Below are 19,922 nucleotides of genomic sequence, written 5' to 3'. Positions count from 1 at the left end.
TGCCAACCGACTAGCAAGCGAGGTAACTAGCTTCTTAATATTTATTTGCATGAATATATATACACAAAATGTGGCACAAGGCCAAAAATAGGGGGGGGGTTAATGTGGACCTATCTAACATAAAGTTAACTTAACTAGACTCTTTCACCAGAATACCAGAATCACTCTATGGGAATCCTAATTATAACCCGAAAAATGATATATACATGATGTGGGGGGGGGGGGGCTAAAAATTTTATATACAAAAAAGAATGAAATATTTACAATGAAAAAATAGTAGTTAGTAAAAGAGCCCCCCCCCCACTACTAATTGTGGCAGATAGAAAGCTTTGTCAGTCGAGAAGACGCAGGTCCACACGAAAGCTGACTTTGAATAAACACCACAAAAACGACCTGCATCACTGACAAAGCAGTCCATCCGTCACCTAATTGGGGTCGGGAATGGGGGTTATCGAACCTAAGGTGGGGGGGAAAGGGGGGGGGGACAAGGGCAAACTAAAAGAGGGACTGGGACGATGAACACATACATACTCTAGCTAAGCTAAAAAAAATCAAACAAAGCCTAACTAACCCATACTAAACTAATCGGTCCGATACTGATGTCTTGTTAGTTCAGGACACCCAAAATCCTTTTTGACCTAAATCAAATCAGAAACGAATTCAAGGCCAGCTCCAGCCACTCTACACAATCGCGAAGCTTTCACCCACCTTTCGTTGAAATTCACAGGAGTGAGTTTCACCTTCTCCAGCTTAATTCGCATTTTCAACCGATGCTTGAACATGAGAACAAGCTGGGGAGCAGTGAAGGTCTCATCTCCGTAAACCTCCTTCTGTCGTGTCGACCAAATCACGCTTCTCATAACAGCTAGCAAACACAGAAAAACATAACGTTCCTCTTTCTTCATACTCGGCGCCCAATTGCAGCACGGGGAAACCGCATCCAGTACAAAAAAAACGCCCGTGCGAACCGTGAAGCTTTCAACTAACTCACATAACGGTCGAACGATAGCGCAGCGGAAGAAAGCATGGCTTAGGTCTTCCTCCCAATCTCCGCATCGGACACAACTAGGTGTCATTGTAAAACCCGCTATGAAAAGTTTTTTTGTGAACCCAGAGGGCATCTCGGATTACCAGCCAGGTGAGCGATGCCTCGTAGCTATCGAAACAGCTCATCCCGGGCGCCCAAGGCCATATCGAGCGACGCTCCTCATTCGTGAAACCGAACTCAATCTTTTCGTCTCGGACAGATCCCCTCACTAAAACCCTATATAGCGCTTTGCGAGACAACAGCCGGGTGTCAGAGAGGCTTTCATTCACCCGTTGAAGGAACCTCAACGCCTGTCGACACTCGTAATAGAAATGGTATTCGTTTCGGGGCCTCCTGCGTGCCTCCCCTCAGCCGAATGCACACTCTCCAAAGCCGGAAAGGCTTTCTTAGTGTCTTCCATCCAGAAGACACCGTTCCCTAAGTCAGGTGTACACATTCGGTCCAGGTATATCAGCCTTAGAGTGTGTCTACGTATTTTGATATTAGGCATACCCAGACCGCCTTCAGACGGATGCAGGCAACAGATCTCCCGAGCAACCATGGCTTGCTTTCCGCGCCATAAGAACGCGAAAAGAGCACGCACTAGTTCAAGTAGTGAGGACTCCGGGAGTGGAAGCACTGATAGACGGTATAGGATCAGGGGGTAGATATGAGTATTGCATACCTCCGCCCGACCCTTTAAAGTTAGATTTCTCAAAGACCACAAATGAGCTGTGGTCTTGACCGCTTTCAACACTTCCGACCAATTTTTCTCCAGCTGGAGGTCGGGGCCAAACCAGACGCCGAGTAGCTTGCAGGGCCCGTCAGTCCAGCCAAAGGGCCCCTGAAGGGGCGTTCCCCTCCAGGCACCAACACGTAAGCCAATAGACTTAACGTGGTTGATTATGGCCCCTGTTACCTGTGCATACCGTCTTGTTTCCATGTCGACGACTCTAATCTCGGCATTGCTCGTTACAAGCACAGTCACGTCGTCGGCATAGGCGGTATACTTTACTGGGGTAGAACCACCTGGCAAAGTAATCCCGCGAAGGACCGGATTCACCCTAAGCTGGCGCAAAAGGGCTCAAGCGCGATGACATACAGCATGGGTGATAACGGAAAACCTTGACGGATAGATCTTGTTAACCTGAAGGGCTTCGATCTCACCCCATTCACCTCCACCATAGCACCGGGGTTAGCATACAAGAGGCGAATCCATGAGCGAAACTGGGGTCCAAACCCAGCCGAGCAAAGAACAGCCCCTAGGTAACGATGGTCCACCCTATCGAATGCTTTGGACTGATCTAAATTGATCAGCGCGGCTTCTGTGTCGACTTTCTCTATGATCAAGCGTATCGCGTGCAAGTTATCTTGAATCGTCCGGCCCTTAACAGAACACGTCTGTTCGGGACTTATGAGACGATGTAAAACAACCTGCAGACGATTTGCTAAGATCTTGGCCAAAATCTTTAACTCTGTGTTTAACATCGTTAAGGGCCGAAAATTGCTAATCCCATCCCCTCCATTTTTATCTTTGCGAAGCAATTTAATGATCCCCCTGGTAAAGTACTGAGGTATAGACCCGTTCCTAAACCAGGAGTTGAAGAGTGTGGCCAGCAAAGGAATAAAAATGGGCGACAGCCTCAAGTACACCTCGTAAGGCAGACCATCAATCCCAGGGGTCCTGTCTAGCCCGACTTGTTTCAGAGCCTCGAGGACTTCTTCCTCTTTTATGCTACTTTCACACGTAGCTGCTTCGGTCGCTTCAAGGCGAGAAAAGTCAGCTAAATACGTGTCAAACTGTTCAATCTCCAGACCGGGCTCCATGGTAAAAAGCTCCTGCAAATGAGCTCGAAAACCCTCCAGGATTCCATGATTTATGTTACGGTTCGTCCGTCCGGCAATGTGACACTGGCGATGTGTCGATCAGTCGCACGTCGACGCTCCTCCGCACGCATTGACGCGGCCATGTTTGTTGCCTCGTTCGGCACTCTTTTTAACCTAGCCCTAACTACTAGACCCTGGTCCTTCCTGTTATCTAGGGAGTCCAGTTCAGCCTTAATTAAAGTATAACTATCACTATCCCCCTCCTCCACCGCCCTTTTTAATCTATCATCTAGTGCCGCTTTCGCTGCTCTAGAACTAAGATTGAGTCGATGACTAAAATCAGCAGCGAAGGACCTAATTACTTGTTTAAGTTTTCCCCACCACTTATTCCCGATAATGGCTCCCGTCAATTCCCTCTGTATTGTTAGTAAAAGCTGTTCCCGGAAGCCCTTCACGTCAAACAACGTGGTGTTGAACTTCCAGTAACTAGCCATCCTAGGTTTAACGCTATCTAAGTTTACCCGAACCCGGACTAAACTATGGTCCGAATAAACTATGTTATGAAAACTTGGACAGTCTAAAAGCCCTAAGTCGACTCTCCTAACTAAGAACCGATCGATGTAACTCGAAAGTTGCACCGGATCGGAGCCGCGTCTAGCTGTCCAAGTCCAAACTACATCCCCGGGCTTTTCGTTTCGAAATTTATCGACAAGATCAAACTTGTCAATAAAGTCTCGAAACGCCTTAGCATCCCGGTTCTGGTTAGTAGCCCTTGAAGTATTACCCCCGCGATCTAAATCGGGATCCAGGACCGCGTTCCAGTCTCCCGCTAAAACTATCCGCCGAGACGAATTCATGAAGGGCTCGATCCCCCGGAAAAAGGAAACCCTCTCGCTATGGCTATTGGGAGCATAAACCCCAATAAATCGAAATGCCACATCCTTTATGGTAACATCCAGCACGTGCACTCTTCCCTCTGGATCAGCATAGACTAGGTCACACGAAGCATCAAGAGCGCGTCTAACTAGCCAGGAAACACCCCTCGAGTGGGAATCAAAATGTGCTGAATAGAGCTGAAAGTCCCTAAGCAGTACACCCTGATAATCACTGGGAATGAAGTCAGTTTCCTGTACACAGCATATATCCACCCCGAGGCGTTGAAGGTCGCGTGCAACTTGAAGTTTACGAGAGGCGTACCTCAACCCTCGTACATTCAAAGTAGCTAACCTTAAAGCCATTGTGATCTATCTAGGGTTGGGTATCCTTAACAAACATGGACGGTGCCAAGACACCGACAGCTGTCCCCAATGATCCAGAGGTCATCTCATTAGTGATGGCCCCATCAGGGGACAGACCACCGATGTCTAGAGGAAATGTTAACTTAATCGCTCTATAAAGTGAAGGGTGGATTTTTATGGGGGCCCGTCCAACACAGTTTCTCCATTTTAAGTATGTCGGAGTCGCTAAAAAAGGCTGCTGGAGGAATGATATTAAAAGCAGAGTTTGCTTCCTCCAGCATAGGCCAAACTCCTTTGGCATCTTCACGACTTCTAACCACAGTTAAAAGCCTTTTGGCATTGGGAAAATTTTCTGGGTTTGTAATGTCCAGTTTGCTTATCTGCTTCACCGCGTAGAGGTTTCGGTAGTCTTTTCTACCGTGATTTTTTGATATGGCCTCTAAATTAGCCGTGATCTTACACACGTCTTTGCCCTGAAAAAAGGGGGTCTTTTCTTTTTTTGGTCTTTTTCCAGGGAGGGACTTCTTTGTCCCTTCTTTTCAGAAGTAGAAGGGCGAGGTGATGGAGGAGGGGGCATGTCAATTTTCATAGGGGAAGGGGGGGAGTTTTTGGGTGTATTGTTTGGGGAGCAGAATGGAGACGGTTTAGGGGACGGTTTAGGGGTCTTTTTGGATGGGGAGCCAAGGGTTGTCAACTTTGGGTCTCTTTTTGGTACGTTTGCGGGAGAGAGGGGTGGCGCTTTACGGGGTTATCGTTTCTCTTTTGGAGGGGCAGGCTTTTCGGGGAAGAGAGATTCGGGGAAATCTAATATCTTTTTTTTCTTTTTCTTTTTCTTTTTTTCTTCTCGCTTTGCTTGCGCTTTTCATCAAGCGAGTCCTTTATTTTTAGCAGGGCCTTAAACTTGTTGCCCCCGGGTCTTTACTGGTCCTAATGTCTAATATCTGCTCTTTGGTCAGTTTATCCGCGTACGTTTTACGAGGCGATTTAGTAAACGGTACCAGTGTCCATTCTCTCTTTTTGGGCGATTCCATCTCTGAGTTGAATTTTTCCTCGAATTCTTCTGTTGTGATTTCTTTAATCACTTCAATTGTTTTGCTTGTATTTGGCGTTCTAGCCTCAGGCTCGAGGTGCCCAACAACCACCTCTTTAGGGTTTGTTGTGTTTGTCACATTGGTTTTTATCTTTTTCGGACAGGTGTAAGTTAAGTTACCTACTTCACTACAAATCCAGCAGGTCGGCCTCCCCCCTGTGACCACAATGGGGAGTTTTTCAGCTCCCGCTTCCAGGAAGTAGGGTATTTCGAGGAAAGCTTCTTTGTTTAATAGGATATCGAAGGACCAGACTCCGCTGTACTGGTCCACCTCTATACCAGTGATATCACCGAATTTCAGGAGGTAGGCAGCTAGATATTCCCCTGGGACCGCCCCTGGAACTTCGAAAATGGAAACAGTCGTTCTCCTCCGTCCTAGGTACTCCATTCTTAATACGTAATCTTGTGTGATAATTTCCTTTTTGGTTAGTGCGACGCATTCTTCCTCTGTTTTAAACAGGGCGGCCCAGGTATTGTAGCCTCTGCATTTCGTTACACGATCCGCACGCATTCCTGCCGTTGCCAGTAATTTGGTCACCGTTTCCTTAGTTGACCTGATCAATTTTTTGGTCTTGCGATCCACCACAAATTGTTTTCTTGGCAAATTCCTGTAGCTGTGGTGCTTCCAAAGTAACTCCTGTGTCTGTAACATATTGCAGACATTTCCTTGCTTCCGTTAAAAAGTTGTTAACGTCAATTTTAACTTTGGGTGGATTCGCCCACCCATTCTTTTGTTCGCCAGTTTTGTCCTCTTCCGACGGCACATTGCTGGCGGACGCCATGGTCGACGGGTTAGAGAGGGGGGGGAAATAGGGTAAAAGTCCCGTTCAAAAATAACAGCAGGAAGATAACAACTTTAACAAATAAAACAAATTTAACACGGCAATAATACTAACAATATGTGAAACAATCGCAGGAAAAAATAAACCAACGTGACGATAAAGACTCCAGGTAACTAGCTTCTTAACTAATCACTAACCCGTAGTGAGGCAACTACTTTTATACATCCTAACTCTCAGTGGCGAGAATTCCAATAGTTTATTTTGGAAGTATAATCCATAAAGACAATAAATAACCCACTTTTAACAGAAATTACGAGATTTTTATATTTTATTCGCAGTTTCGTGTTAGGGGTGTCAAAAATTCCTACAAAAATTCTGATACTGCTAGTAATGTTCTCATCGAGTAGTTTTATTTTAATCAAGAAAAATACAGGTACTCATGCACGACGTTTTTTATCATAAGTTTTTGACAGCATTAATCTTTAAAGAAACAGTTCACTTAAAAATGTAAGAGAATCGTAATGACAGAATAGTAAATATAAGGTATTTTCTTAATGATGCCATTCAGATTCCCCCTAAAATACATGATTCTTACGATTAACGATTAATCGTCCCCCACTAATCATTGAAAATTATTACAGTGTTTACATGGCTGATTCTTTGGTATAATAGGGGCGCCTGAAACCTCCAATCCAAAACGAAAAAAAGCGTTAGTGTTTTTACTATTTTAAAGCGCTTTCTTCTTTTGTTAAAGTTTGAAACACAAGTAGTGGCTAGTTTAGAAAAACAATGGCGCATGGCGGAAATGCTTCAGGGTTTAAATGTATTTTAATGCTTTTATGGTGGTCGATAAGCTTTTTTAAGCCGCCACATTACTTCTCATTTACTTGCCTCCCCACGAGGGCAGAGTTAGACACAAGGTCGGTTTTTCATGTAGAGAAGCATTTATTACTAAAAACAAAATGGTGAAATATAAAAAAAAGCAAGTTAAGCTTAAAGTAAAAAAAAATAATTTAAAGAATTAAATAAAGAAAAAATTCAAAGAAATTTCGAAACTCAGTAAGATAAAGATTACCTTTAAAGTAGTTAATAAAATTTTTGTACATGTTATGAAAAGTTCCATGACGTTTTTTATCATAAGTTTTTGACAGCATTAATCTTCAAACAAACAGTTCAACTTAAAAATATGAGAGAATCGTAATGATAGACTCGTACATCTAAGGTATTTTTTTAATGATGCGAGTCCGATTCCCCCTAAAATACACGTTTCTTACGATTTAGATTAATTGTCCCACCACTAATATTCATATTTTTAATTTGAATTTGTTCGATTTTTCAATACGAGTTTAACGATGTGTTTTTTTTCTGATCGTTGTTTGTATTATAAGATCACAAAGACAACCATGAAAAAAAACGCATCGTTGTCTTTTTTTTTTGTATTTTTTTAAGATTAGTTCCACCTCCACAATTTTCTTTTAAATGACACCTTTTATAGGTTTCCAATTATGCTGAATACGGAAATCGCATTGAAATTCTGCAGAAATAATCAGTTATCGAGATATAAAAATTTATATTATGCATTGTATTCTTTTGCGGACATTTTTTTTGCTGATCGTTTTCTGATCATAAGATCACAAAAAACGATCAGAAAAAAAAAACACATCGTCAAACTCATGTTTAAAATCGAACAAATTCAAACAAAAAAACTTATACAAATTTTGTTGAATTTTTCCTTTTATTAATATTTTGTCATAGTTTTCCTTATACATATTTAACGATAATTACTTTTTAAGTAAAAAATATTTTAATGACGAAAAAAAAAACAAATTATTATCAACGGAAGTTTTTAGTGATTAATAAAGTTGAATAAATAAAAACTAAAATATATTGTATTTTATTAATGATTGGTATTAATTAATTTATTTATTCTGCCAGTCATCTTTCTCTATTTTTAACAGTAAAAACTAAAGTTATAACGTTCACATTTTAACAATTGTAAATAAAAAACACGGGGCAATCAAGATCGATGAGATATGTAAATAATGAAAAAAATATGATTTTATAATTACCTTCAGGAGATTTAATTACACCTTTAGCGGATGCTCCATTTTCTTTTCCTGAACATGTAGCAGTTAATTTTAAATCCATGTTGAAGCCAAGGTAGGTGTGAAGAAATATGCGAGTTTCACGGAAAACGACCAAGAAAAGAGGAGCTAATAAATTATGTCCGTCTCCGTTTAAATCTATCGCAGGACTGTTGGAATAGAAAAAGGCACGTGACCCCGGCTGACCAATCAGAACGCTGTACAATGCTTAGGCACTTACTCCGCAGATAGTCGAGGTTCTTATCAACTAATAAAAGTATTTTAAAATATAAAAAAATATAATCAAATTTGATATTTTATTTTACAAAATAAATATATATTTTACAAAAAATATATATATATATATATATATATATATATATATTCTGAGAAAATAAAGTCAAAAAGACTGTCGAGATGATTTTCGTATCAGCGCTAGGTCGTAAAGACACGCGACCCAGGAAAAGATGGCGCTTTCTGTAGTAGTGTAAGACTCCTTGGGGAAAATCACCATTACAAATTTGACACCACCAAGACAAAACTGCGAATAAAATATAAAAATCTCGTAATTTGTTTCTTTTTAAGTGGGTTGTTTATTTTCCTTATTGAATATACTTCCAAAATAAACTATTAAAGTTGTTTCAAACATTATAAAAATATTTCTTATTTTTAAAAAACCGTGTTGACAAAATATCCGCTCGCGGTGATTGGATACGCGGACATTTTGTCTACACGGTCTTTTAACAAATAAAAAAACATTTTTATTATGTTTTAAATAACTTTAATAGTTTATTTTGGAAGTATATTCCAGAAAGAAAATAAACAATACACTTACAAAAATGAAATTAGAGGGTTTTTTTTTTATATTTTATTCGCAGTTTTTTGTTGGTGGGTGTAAAAAAAAATTCCGCGAAAATTCTGACTGTTACCCTATCGATGATCTCTTCACAATGAATTAAACATGGCATGGCTTGTCGTAGTTTCTTATTCTTGCTAATAAAATTGAAATTTCAATCTATTTAATTATTTACCAATTGAAAGTTTGTTTATGTTTAATAAACCTGAATTATTTATTCAAAAATGCATGTATGTCAGCCCGATATTTATGTATGAAAATATATATTGGAATAAAATGTACAAAATAATTATCGATCTCCCTCAGAAAAATTAGATCGCATATTTGTTCAAATTTATTCGTTTTCTTTCACGTTTTTATCATTTGTATCGAATATCTATTTCATCTTCACATAAAAGCTCTATAAAAATTTAATTAAAAAAAAGTTAATTATATTTCCTATGGAATCATAGACAACAAAACAGAATATATAACATCTCATATATTCTCTGTTCCTTTTCCACACTAAACCACCATTTCCCTACCTCTGGTCGCGTGATTCCTCAAGACAGTGTCAACATTGCTTATACGACATCATTCCCTTACATATTAATAATTTATTTTTCCAAACTTGGGTTTCATTTCAAAAATATGCTTAAGTTCAAGTCTTCTTTTTCTTTCATCAATCTACGTGTAACAACCTACCAAGGGAGGTAATGCTGTCTTATCATATCCAAGTTTTAAATCGATTGGAAATACATTAATGGAGGTATATAGTATTTATGTGATTAAATGAAGTATAAGCGATGTTCATTGTGTAAACAAATCGAGCAGAGGTATTTCGGACGATGTCAAAAGCTCGTTAAACTCAGGACTCACACAGCAGCCGCCGATAGTAGTGGTTAGGAACATTGACTGTCGTACAGACGGTCGGGTTTCAATCCTGGCTTGAGGTAGTTGCCTTTCTAGCTGCACTGATGAGCTGTCAAACGGCGAAACAGTACTGTAGGTGGGTGACTAATATATATATTTATTTATATATTGTATGTATATTAGTCATCCACATACAATCGAACAAAATACAAACGAAAAATTTAACTCACGGACACCTTAACAAGAAATTTACTCACGGAAAACAAAACATGAACAAATCTCTCTCTCTCTCTCTCTCTCTCTTTCTCTCTCTTTCTCTCTTTCTCTCTTTCTCTCTTTCTTTCTCTTTCTCTTTCTCTCTTTCTCTCTTTCTCTTTCTCTTTCTCTCTTTCTCTTTCTCTTTCTCTTTCTCTTTCTCTCTTTCTCTTTCTCTCTTTCTCTTTCTCTCTTTCTCTTTCTCTTTCTCTTTCTCAGAAAGGCATAAGCCTGAGGTCTCCTAGAGTGGATGAAACGCCGAATATTCAGTGTAGCTTAATCGCCATATATATTTTATACATTACTAACTAGCTCTACCTACGTATTGAGCACTGTTGAAGTAAATACTTAAAGTTTACGCATAAATCTATACTTTCGTATATTAATTTTATGTGAATAAACGAAGTAGTTATCTATATATAATGAGATTTTTTTTTCATGTTTAATTATCCGTGAGTAAATTTCTTCAAATAATTTTTGGGGCGAAATAGTGGACTAGAAAGTACATTTAATACTACATGTTAATGAAGGTATGACGATATGTATTTATACATGTCTTGTTGTACTTTGATATTTTTGCAAATATTTTATTTTATTGGGTTTTTTATTTGCTAACAAATCGTCTTTTGTCTAAACTCATAGATACACGACGTTGCCCGTTAACAACAAAATGAAATAGATAAAGTAGAATTTGATTATATTAGATAACTGTCCAGTAATGTCATATGATATAGTTTTCATGAGAAAACGTTTATGTCACATTTGATCTTTAGTTAAATGTATTTATCAAAATTAAATTTTATTTAAGATATTTCAATTTGTCCATTGCAAACAACTTTACCAGTGAATAATAATTAACAGTTCTCAGTTGAACTCTCATCGGTCCAGCATAACATCTCCCAACATTGGAAAGGCAGCATTTTATGTCAGTGATTCTGCCCCGAGGAACAGCCAACTAGGGGAAGTATTTACAATGCTAAGCATATGAAAATTTATAATCTTTGTTTAAAAGCAGGGACACACGACGTTGCCTGGTATTATGGGCAATGTAATAAAACAGATGAAATGTATGTGTAACATTTCTCTTTCACCTTTCGGACCTTCTAATCTTCATAACTTTTTATCCACGGAATACAATGGAAAAAATGAGATACATCCCTTTTTTAACCCTTTCCGTATCCTCTTTTCTTCATCCTTTTTTATTTACGTCAATTCACCTCACATTTCGATCTTTGATTTCAAAAATAATATATAGATTTTATATACCTTAGAATGTTTCATTATTTTCCTTAAAACATTTTAAAAATTGAAATGTAATTTTTTATCTTTTCATTAAATCAATGTCATCATTAACATTACGAGTCGTTTAGTTTAATTTTTATATATACTAGCGTGGGCGCCCGGCGTTGGCCGGGTGTTTGGAGGGGTATGCTTAGCAAAAAATAAAAAACGTGAAATTTTAAGTTTGACCCCTTAACATTCATTGTTTTGGGCTCACATCAAGTTATTAAGTTAGATCCATGTCCAAGGAACCTATATCTACAATTTAATGTGTTTAGACCCAAAATTGTCGGAGGAGTTTGGTAGAGTTCTCAAAGGTCAAATCGTTTAACTTTGACTCCTTTACAGCCAAATTTCTGGCCGAAAACCGATAAAATAGTTTTCCAAATCTCACTACTCTGTATATCAAATTTCGAATCTATAGACTAAAAATTGACCGAGTTATTGCGTAGGGAAATGTACACACAGACACACACACAGACACGTTCACTTTTATAGAAATATAGATTAGAATTAACATAAATCCTGCTTTTTGCGAGGCACAATATATATTTCATTTAACTTTAAACTAATAATCATTTGTATACAAAAAATAAACAAAAAATAGAATGAATCAAGTACACGTCTTACATCTCCTTTTGAATATCTTTTCCACACTTTTCCAAATCTCCTTCCCTGCCTCGATCTTACCTCCTTAAAACAATGTCAACATTCCTATACTGAATTATCTCCCTTACCTATCAGTTTTTTTTTTCCAAATTTGAGTTCTATTAAACATATTAAGTATAAGCCTTCTCTTTTTTTCCATATAACAGCTAATACGGGTGGGAATTACAATATTCATCACATAAGTTTTAAAATCACCTTAAAATACATTGAAAATATTCATTTCATTATTACATATTTATTTATTGCGGACTATTATCCTCATCTAAGAAAGATGAGGATAATAGTGAGCAATGAATGAAAAATCAGATAATAAATAAACGTGGTTTCAGGTGAGAATTGTCTGAGGATAGTGGTTTTAATCCTACTCAAAGCCGGCCAGAGGCTTACTTGGCCAAAACGTGGGAGTAATTGCTGAGAATGCACTTAGGAGATTCGGAGTTCCTATCCCGTTGCGGTTACCACCTGACGAAGGCCAGATGAATAGTTGGCCGAAACGTCGTGAAACAACAACTAATAAAGATGATTATAATAGTCTGCAATAAATAAATTAATAATACTCATCTCACTAATGAATTCCAATTAAATATAATAATATTGCATGCTTAATTTACCGTTGTTTGATTTCATTTCTGTGAATCATTATATGTAACACCAAGACTTCTTTATTTCAGGGCATAAAATGTTTTTTTTTTCATTTAGTTTTAATTATTTAAAAAAAAAATAAAAATAATCTTTCATATAGAAGTATATAAAATAAAATTGATAAAATGTATACCTTACGTCTCCTCCTAAACCCTCTTTCTTATCCACACTTTTCTTATTTACCTCTGACAATCTTGATTCCTTAACCTGTACTCCTGATCTGAAATGGAACACGTACATCAAGTCTGTTGCCAAGGTCGCTGGAAAGATGGTGGGATCCTTCTACCGCTCAAGAAGATATCTCACTACTGATGCAATTCTCTATCTATATAAAAGCCAAGTACGTCCAAGGATGGAATACTGTTGCCATATCTGGGTAGGAGATGCTACAAACAGGCTATCCTGCCTTCACAAAGTATAAAATAGACTTCATGGCTTAGTGGGGGATTCCCTTTCTCTACCCCGCAACCTCTCTCCCACAGGAGAGACGTTTTATCGTTATTTCCGTGGCAGCTGCTCGTCTGAGCTCAAATCTCTGGCCCTCCCTCGGCAATCTTTCACGAAAAACACACGTCTAGCTGAATCCACTGTGAAAAATTTCCCCTACTCTTTATCCGTGCCTAAATCAAAACGTGGGTTCCATGAACAAAGCTTCTTTCTTAGAACTGCACGCCTGTGGAACTCTGTTCCGTCTGCCTGCTTCCCACCGGACTACAACTTGGATGTCTTCAAGTCCAACGTAAACAAATTCCTTATGAACCGCCCCTTAAGTAAACACTTCATCAAATCTCCACACTAACGTAATATACTTGCAATAACCCTTATCCCTGAGTTGCTTCCGGGCCTTGATAAGTGGGGATCACTGTGTAAAATAAAAAACAATTTCAACATTGCCTATACTGAATTATCTCCCTTACTAATCAGTAACTTACTTTTTCAAAGTTGAATTTCATTAAAGAAAATGATTATTAAATACAAGTCCTTTTATTTTAAGTATAACATACTACTGGGGATGAGAATCATAATTCTAACAATATGAAGGTTTAAAATTGCCTTTTAAGTACATTAAAAATATTTATGTCAGTATTTACATATTTACTGTATCGTCGTTTGATTTCATTTTTTAAGTGATATCAAGAATTCTTTTTTGGGGCCATAAAAGTTTGTTTTTTTTCTTTCTGATTTTAATTTTTTAAAACTTTAAAATATTTCGTATAGAAGTATAGCAAATAGAATTGATAAAATGTCTGCCTAACGTCTTTTAAGTCCTCTTTCTTCCGCATCCTTTTTTTATACCTCTGACTATCCTAACTCCTTAAAATAATGTCCACATCACCTAGACTGAATTACCTCCCTTAGTTTACTTTTCTAAAGTGGAGTTTATTTTTTTTTAAATATATTAATTTTAAACCTTCGTTTTCTTTTATTCTGCTCACATACGAGTGGTTTAATTACTTTAATTACATACCAGGGGTTTAATTACCAAGCTTATCATATCCAGATTTAAATCGCCTTAGCAATACATAAAAAATGTATATAGTTTTATAACCATGTGTATTTTTATATGAATTGTTGCACTTTGATATTTTTGGAAATAAAATTGGGGTCCATTTTCATTTTTTGCCGACAAATAATATTTTCTCTACCAGCGTGGATACACGGAGTTACCCAGTAGCGATAAAAAGGAATAGATCAAGAAGAATTTTGTTATATTAAGTATGTGTTTAATAGTATAATATGATTAGGTTTTCCTGAGAAGATCTTAATGTGAGATTCATTATTTCACATTTAAATTTAGTGTATATATTAAGAATTTTTAATATACATGAGTTTATTTTTCCATAAAATATACGTCACCTTGATAGATTTCATTCGGATATATTTCTTACAATAATTAATATTTTATATTTTATAATAATTTCTACGCTGAAAACTTAACTCCAATGAAGATCGCATACCTGGTAGTATCCTGGCTTTTATATTTCACAATTCTGTCATTTGTATCAAATATATTTAATTTTTGCTAAAATGTATATATAAAAATTCAATTATTTTATTTGAGATATTTCATTTTGTAAATCGCAATCATTCTTGTCCGTGAATAATAAATAACATTAGCCATTCGCGCTCTCCACAGATCCAGCAAAGAAAACAAACAAAAACAAAACTACTGCGATTCTTCACCATGGAACAGCCACAAGGGGAGGTAATAACGATTATCAGCATATTCAGGTTTTAAGTGGCCTTACAACTACATAAAACAAATATGGTTGTATAATTATATGCTCCTTTACATGCCTTGTTAATAGGGCTATGACAACAGCATATTCCTCTTATTGTTTTGACTCTCGAGTATATATTCGACACAGTTAATCAACCGAGAACCACATCACTCTATATAAAAGCATATGAGATATCAACACATACACACTCACGAGTCAAAACAATGAAAAGAATATGCTGTTGTTTAGCCCTACTTATGAAACATTGCTATTTTTACAAAGAGAATTCAATCTTGCTTTTCAAATTTATATTTTGTTTACAAGCAAGGATACACGGCGTTGCCCGATTGCATAAATTATGAGATAGAATAGATGTTTGTGTAACATCTCTTTTTTAATCACGTATCATTTAGCGTCTCTTGTTCAGTCTTTTAAGGCTACATTATCTTATCTCATTTCCCAATCTCTTGGTATTAATATATAATACATATATTTTATATATGAGAATGTATTATTCATATTTTCTTTTAACCATCTATAAAAATTCTTGTTTATCTTTAAAATCATCATTAACTAATTACAATATCTATTATTCACGCTACTTGGCCTTTTGGCCAAGATCCAAGTGTAGTATCTGTTCTTTAGATGCTGCACTTCCATTTCTTGTTCTCTTTTAGTGGAGGAACAGTCCTTCACGGTGCATGACTTTGTAACCCCTTTTCTGATGAAGTTCGCTTGGTCCCCTAAAGTCTGGAAACACGGCTCGAATCCTCTGGTCTCCTCAAAGGGTTGTTACATTGAATCCCGTATGCTGAAAGCGAATATCGAAGGCGCGGGCAGAAAATAAAACAGACACGTTAAATTCTACTCTACGAGAATTAATTCATGAACTTAATGTTTTTACAAATATCGTTCAATTCATAGTAAGTTTTCAAAAGTCCCAATCTCTCTTCACAGACAGTCATACCGTCTCTTTTTCAGTCTTTTTAGGACATAATCTTATCTCATTTCTTAATCTCTTTGTATTAATATGCAATACAGTATTTATATATATTAGAATGTATTATTCATATTTTCTTTTAACCATCTATAACAATTCTTAACTTTAAAATCTTCATTCACTAATTACAATATCTATTATTAATGCAACTTGGCCTTTTGGCTTAGATCAAAGTATAGTATCTGTTCTTCAGTTGCTGCACTTTACATTTCTTATTCTCTTTCAGTGGAGGACCAGTCCTTCACGACTGAGACAATTCTTTATTTTTGCACCTTTTCTCCACGTTAAAAAACGACCCTGGTGTTTAACTCTGTCCCGTGGGGAGGCATTGTAAATAGGTACAATATTTATCTTCCTAATACCGAATTACCTCCCTTGCATATTACGAGTTTACTGTTCGTTTTTTTTTATTTCATCTTTAAACTTATTATAAACATCGGACATTCTGTAGTTTTTGCTCGAAAATATATTAGCAAGGCTAACCGGCGTTGCCCGGGTCCGTATAAATAACGAGAAAATTGAAGTTGATTTTGAACAAATCTATTATTTTTGGGATAGAGAATTTTTAATGTCTATGTATCATTTGCTATTTCGAGCAAAAGAATATTTTACTTACCCTAGAACGGATTTTACACATGTATGAAATAATTTAACTTTCCTCGGATAGGAAATTTAAAGCACGTATATAAAATAATTTTACCTTCGCGAGGACGAGTAATGTACAACACATATTTAAAATATCTTTACCTACACTCGGATGAATAATTTAAATGCATATATGAAACAATTTCACATACTCTTGACAAATATTTTACAACATATATGAAATAATTTCTCTTCATACCAAAGCAACTATAATTTAAACACACTGAAGTCATTTTTAGAAGATAGATTAGGAGGCCAAATAAATACATTGTCTTGGTTAATGATTAGGCAACGCTTGCTTCACGATAAATTTCAACATTACTGGGTTTGTTTCCTTCCTCATTATCGGCACTATAATTTTAGGAAATATAATGTAATTTATGGAAGATGTCTTAGCAGGATTTTTTAACTAATACATTTTCAAATAAATACATTAAAACACGGTAAGTGGTTAGACAACACTTGCTCCATTATAAAATTCCACTTTCCTGTGTTTCATATTCTTTCCTCACTATGGACAATAAACTTTTTTGGGAAAAAAGACATCGTTGAAAATTCAGAAAAATATGGATGAACCCCAACAGAAACTTACCCAGTTAATCTTCACATAAGTCATTTTTAGTGGCTTAATGATTTGTCTGGAACGATCTCAATTAAAAAAAAAACTCTACTGAGTTCATGCCTTGTCTAGAGTTATTTCCAAAAGACATTTCTAGTTGCTTAATTCTTTGTCTGGAGTGATTTCCCTTAGAACATTTCTAGTGGATTCATGGCTTTGTAACCCCTTTGCTGAAGTTCGCTAGGACCCCTAAAGTCTGGAAACTCGGCTCGAATCGTCTGGTCCTTCTCATAGGGTTGTTACATTGAACCATGCATGCTGAAACGAATATCGAAGGCGCAGGCAGAAAGAAAAACAGACACGTGAAATTCTACTCTACGAGAATTAATTTATGAACTTAATGTTTTTACAAATATCGTTCAGTTTTCAAAAGTCCCAATCTCTCTTCCGACAGTCATAAGGGTGGGAGAGGGGTCACGTCTTCAGGGAACGGTGGGTCTCCACACGATCTTTACTCCTCAGAATCAAAAAGTAATCTGGCTAATTTTCGAGGGTATCAACTCGATATGTTTGGGGTAGAAAGTTTCCTAAGCCAATCAAATCATGCTAACCCCCAAACTGCGGGTGTGCGATTCAACCTGCGATCTTAGATTCAATTCAATTTTAAAATCCCATGACACCTAAGGTCACCACCCATTACTCAGACAGTACAATATATTATTCTAACATCCTCACATTTCCTGTGGTTGAGATTTTTAAAATAACAAAATCTGTAAGGATTTCCAACCAAAAAGCAAGTATATCTATTTTGACAATGAATTAAAATATATATTTATATTCTCTATTTTAAACATAAGTAATCGAAAATAGCTTCATGCCTTGTCTGGGGCGATTTACATGATACATTTCTAGTGTCTTAATACCTTGTCTGCAGAGATTTTCATTAAAATTTCAAGTAGCTTTATGCGTTGTCTGGAGCGACTTTCATAGAAAATTTCAAGTGGCTTCATGCCTTGTCAGGAGAAATTTACATGAGGCATATCAAGTGGCTTTATACTTTCTTTGGAGCGATTGCCATGAAATATTTCAAAGAAATTGATGCCTTCTCTGGAGCGATATCCATAACTAAATTTAAGTGGCTTTATGCCTTGGCTGGAGCGATTTCCATAAAACATTTATGATAAGTTAATTCCTTCCATTGAGCTATTTCAATATAAAACAATTTCGTGGATTGAAGCCCTGTCAAAAGCGATTTTAATAAAACATTTAAAGTGGCTCCATACCTTGTCTGGAGCGATTCCCATAAAGTGTTATACGAAGTTCATGCCTTGTCTGCAGCGATTTCAATAAAAATTTCAAGTGGCTTAATACCTTATCGGGACCAATCTCCTTAAAACGTTTCCAGTGGGTTCATGCCTTGTCTGAAGCGATTTCCATAAGATACTTAAAATGGCTCCGTGCCTTGTTTGGAGCGATTTCCAAAAACGAGTTACTTCATGTCTTGTCTTGAGTGATTTCTGTAAAAAAATTTAAGTAGCTTTATGCCTTATCTGGAGTGATTTCCATATAAAATTTCAAGTGCTTTCATGCGTTGTCTGGAGAAATTTTGATAAAAATTTCTAGTGGCTTCATGACTTGCCTGGAGCAATTTCCATATAAAATTTCTAGTGGTTTCATACATTGTCTGGAGCGATTTTGATATTTCTATTTCTAGTGTCTTCATGCCTTGTCTGGAGCGATTTTCATATAAAATTTATAGGGGCGTCATACATTATCTGGAGCAATTAACAAATAAAATTTTTATTGGCTTGATACCTTGTCTGGAGCTATATCCATAGAAAATTTCTCGTGACTTAATGCCTTGTCTGGAGTGATTTTCGCAGTGGCTTCATGCTAATCTCAAGCGATTTCAACAAAAAAAATTCTAGTGGCTTCATACTTTGTCTGGAGCAATTTCCATATAAAATTTCTAGTAATTAATGGGTTGTCTGGAGCGATTCCCACAGAAATTTCTACGGACTTAATGCCTTGCCTTGAGCAATTTCTATAAAACATTTCAAGTGGCTCTATGCTTTGTCTGAAGCGATTAACAAAAATTTTCAAGTGACTTCATGCCGTGTCTGGAGCGATTTCCATATAAAATTTCTAGCACCTCCATGCCTGTCCTTCAGCAATTTCCATATAAAATTCTTGTTGGCTTCATGCTTCTCCTGGAGCGATTTACTATAAAATGTCTAGTGGCTTCATGCCGTGTCTGGAGTAATTTCCTTAAATTTCTAATGGCTTCATGCCGTGCCTGGAGTAATTTCCATATAAAATTTCTAATGGCTTCATTTCTGGAGTAAATTCCATATAAATTTCTAATGGCGTCATGCCGTGCCTGGAGTAATTTCAATATAAAATGTCTAATGGCTTCATGCCGTGTCTGGAGTTATTTCCATATAAAATTTTTAATGGCTTCATGCTGTGTCTGGACTAATTTCCATATAAAATTTCTAATGGCTTAATGTCTGAAGTAATTTCCATATCAAATTTCTAATGGCTTCATGCCGTGTCTGGAGTAAATTCCATACAAAATTTCTAGTGGCTTCATGTCTTGTCTGGCGCTATTTCCGTATAACTTTTCTAGTTGCTTAAAGCCTTGTTTGGAGCGATTTCAATGAAAAAATTCTAGTGACTTTATTCCTTGTCGGGAGAGATTTGCACCTAAAATTTTGTGAGCCTTCATGGCTTGTCTGGAGCGATTTTGATATAAAATCTGCAGTGGCCTTGTCTTAATAGATTTCCATAATAAATTTATAGTGGCTACATGCCGTGTCTAGAGTGATTTACATATAAATTTTCTACTGGCTTCATGTCTGTCTGGAGTGATTTCGATATAGCAGTTTTAGTG

This window comes from Euprymna scolopes, chromosome 31 (assembly GCF_053919585.1).
Source record: "Euprymna scolopes isolate OS-2025 chromosome 31, ASM5391958v1, whole genome shotgun sequence".
Lineage (NCBI taxonomy): Eukaryota > Metazoa > Mollusca > Cephalopoda > Sepiida > Sepiolidae > Euprymna > Euprymna scolopes.
This window is presented reverse-complemented; position numbering follows the sequence as displayed.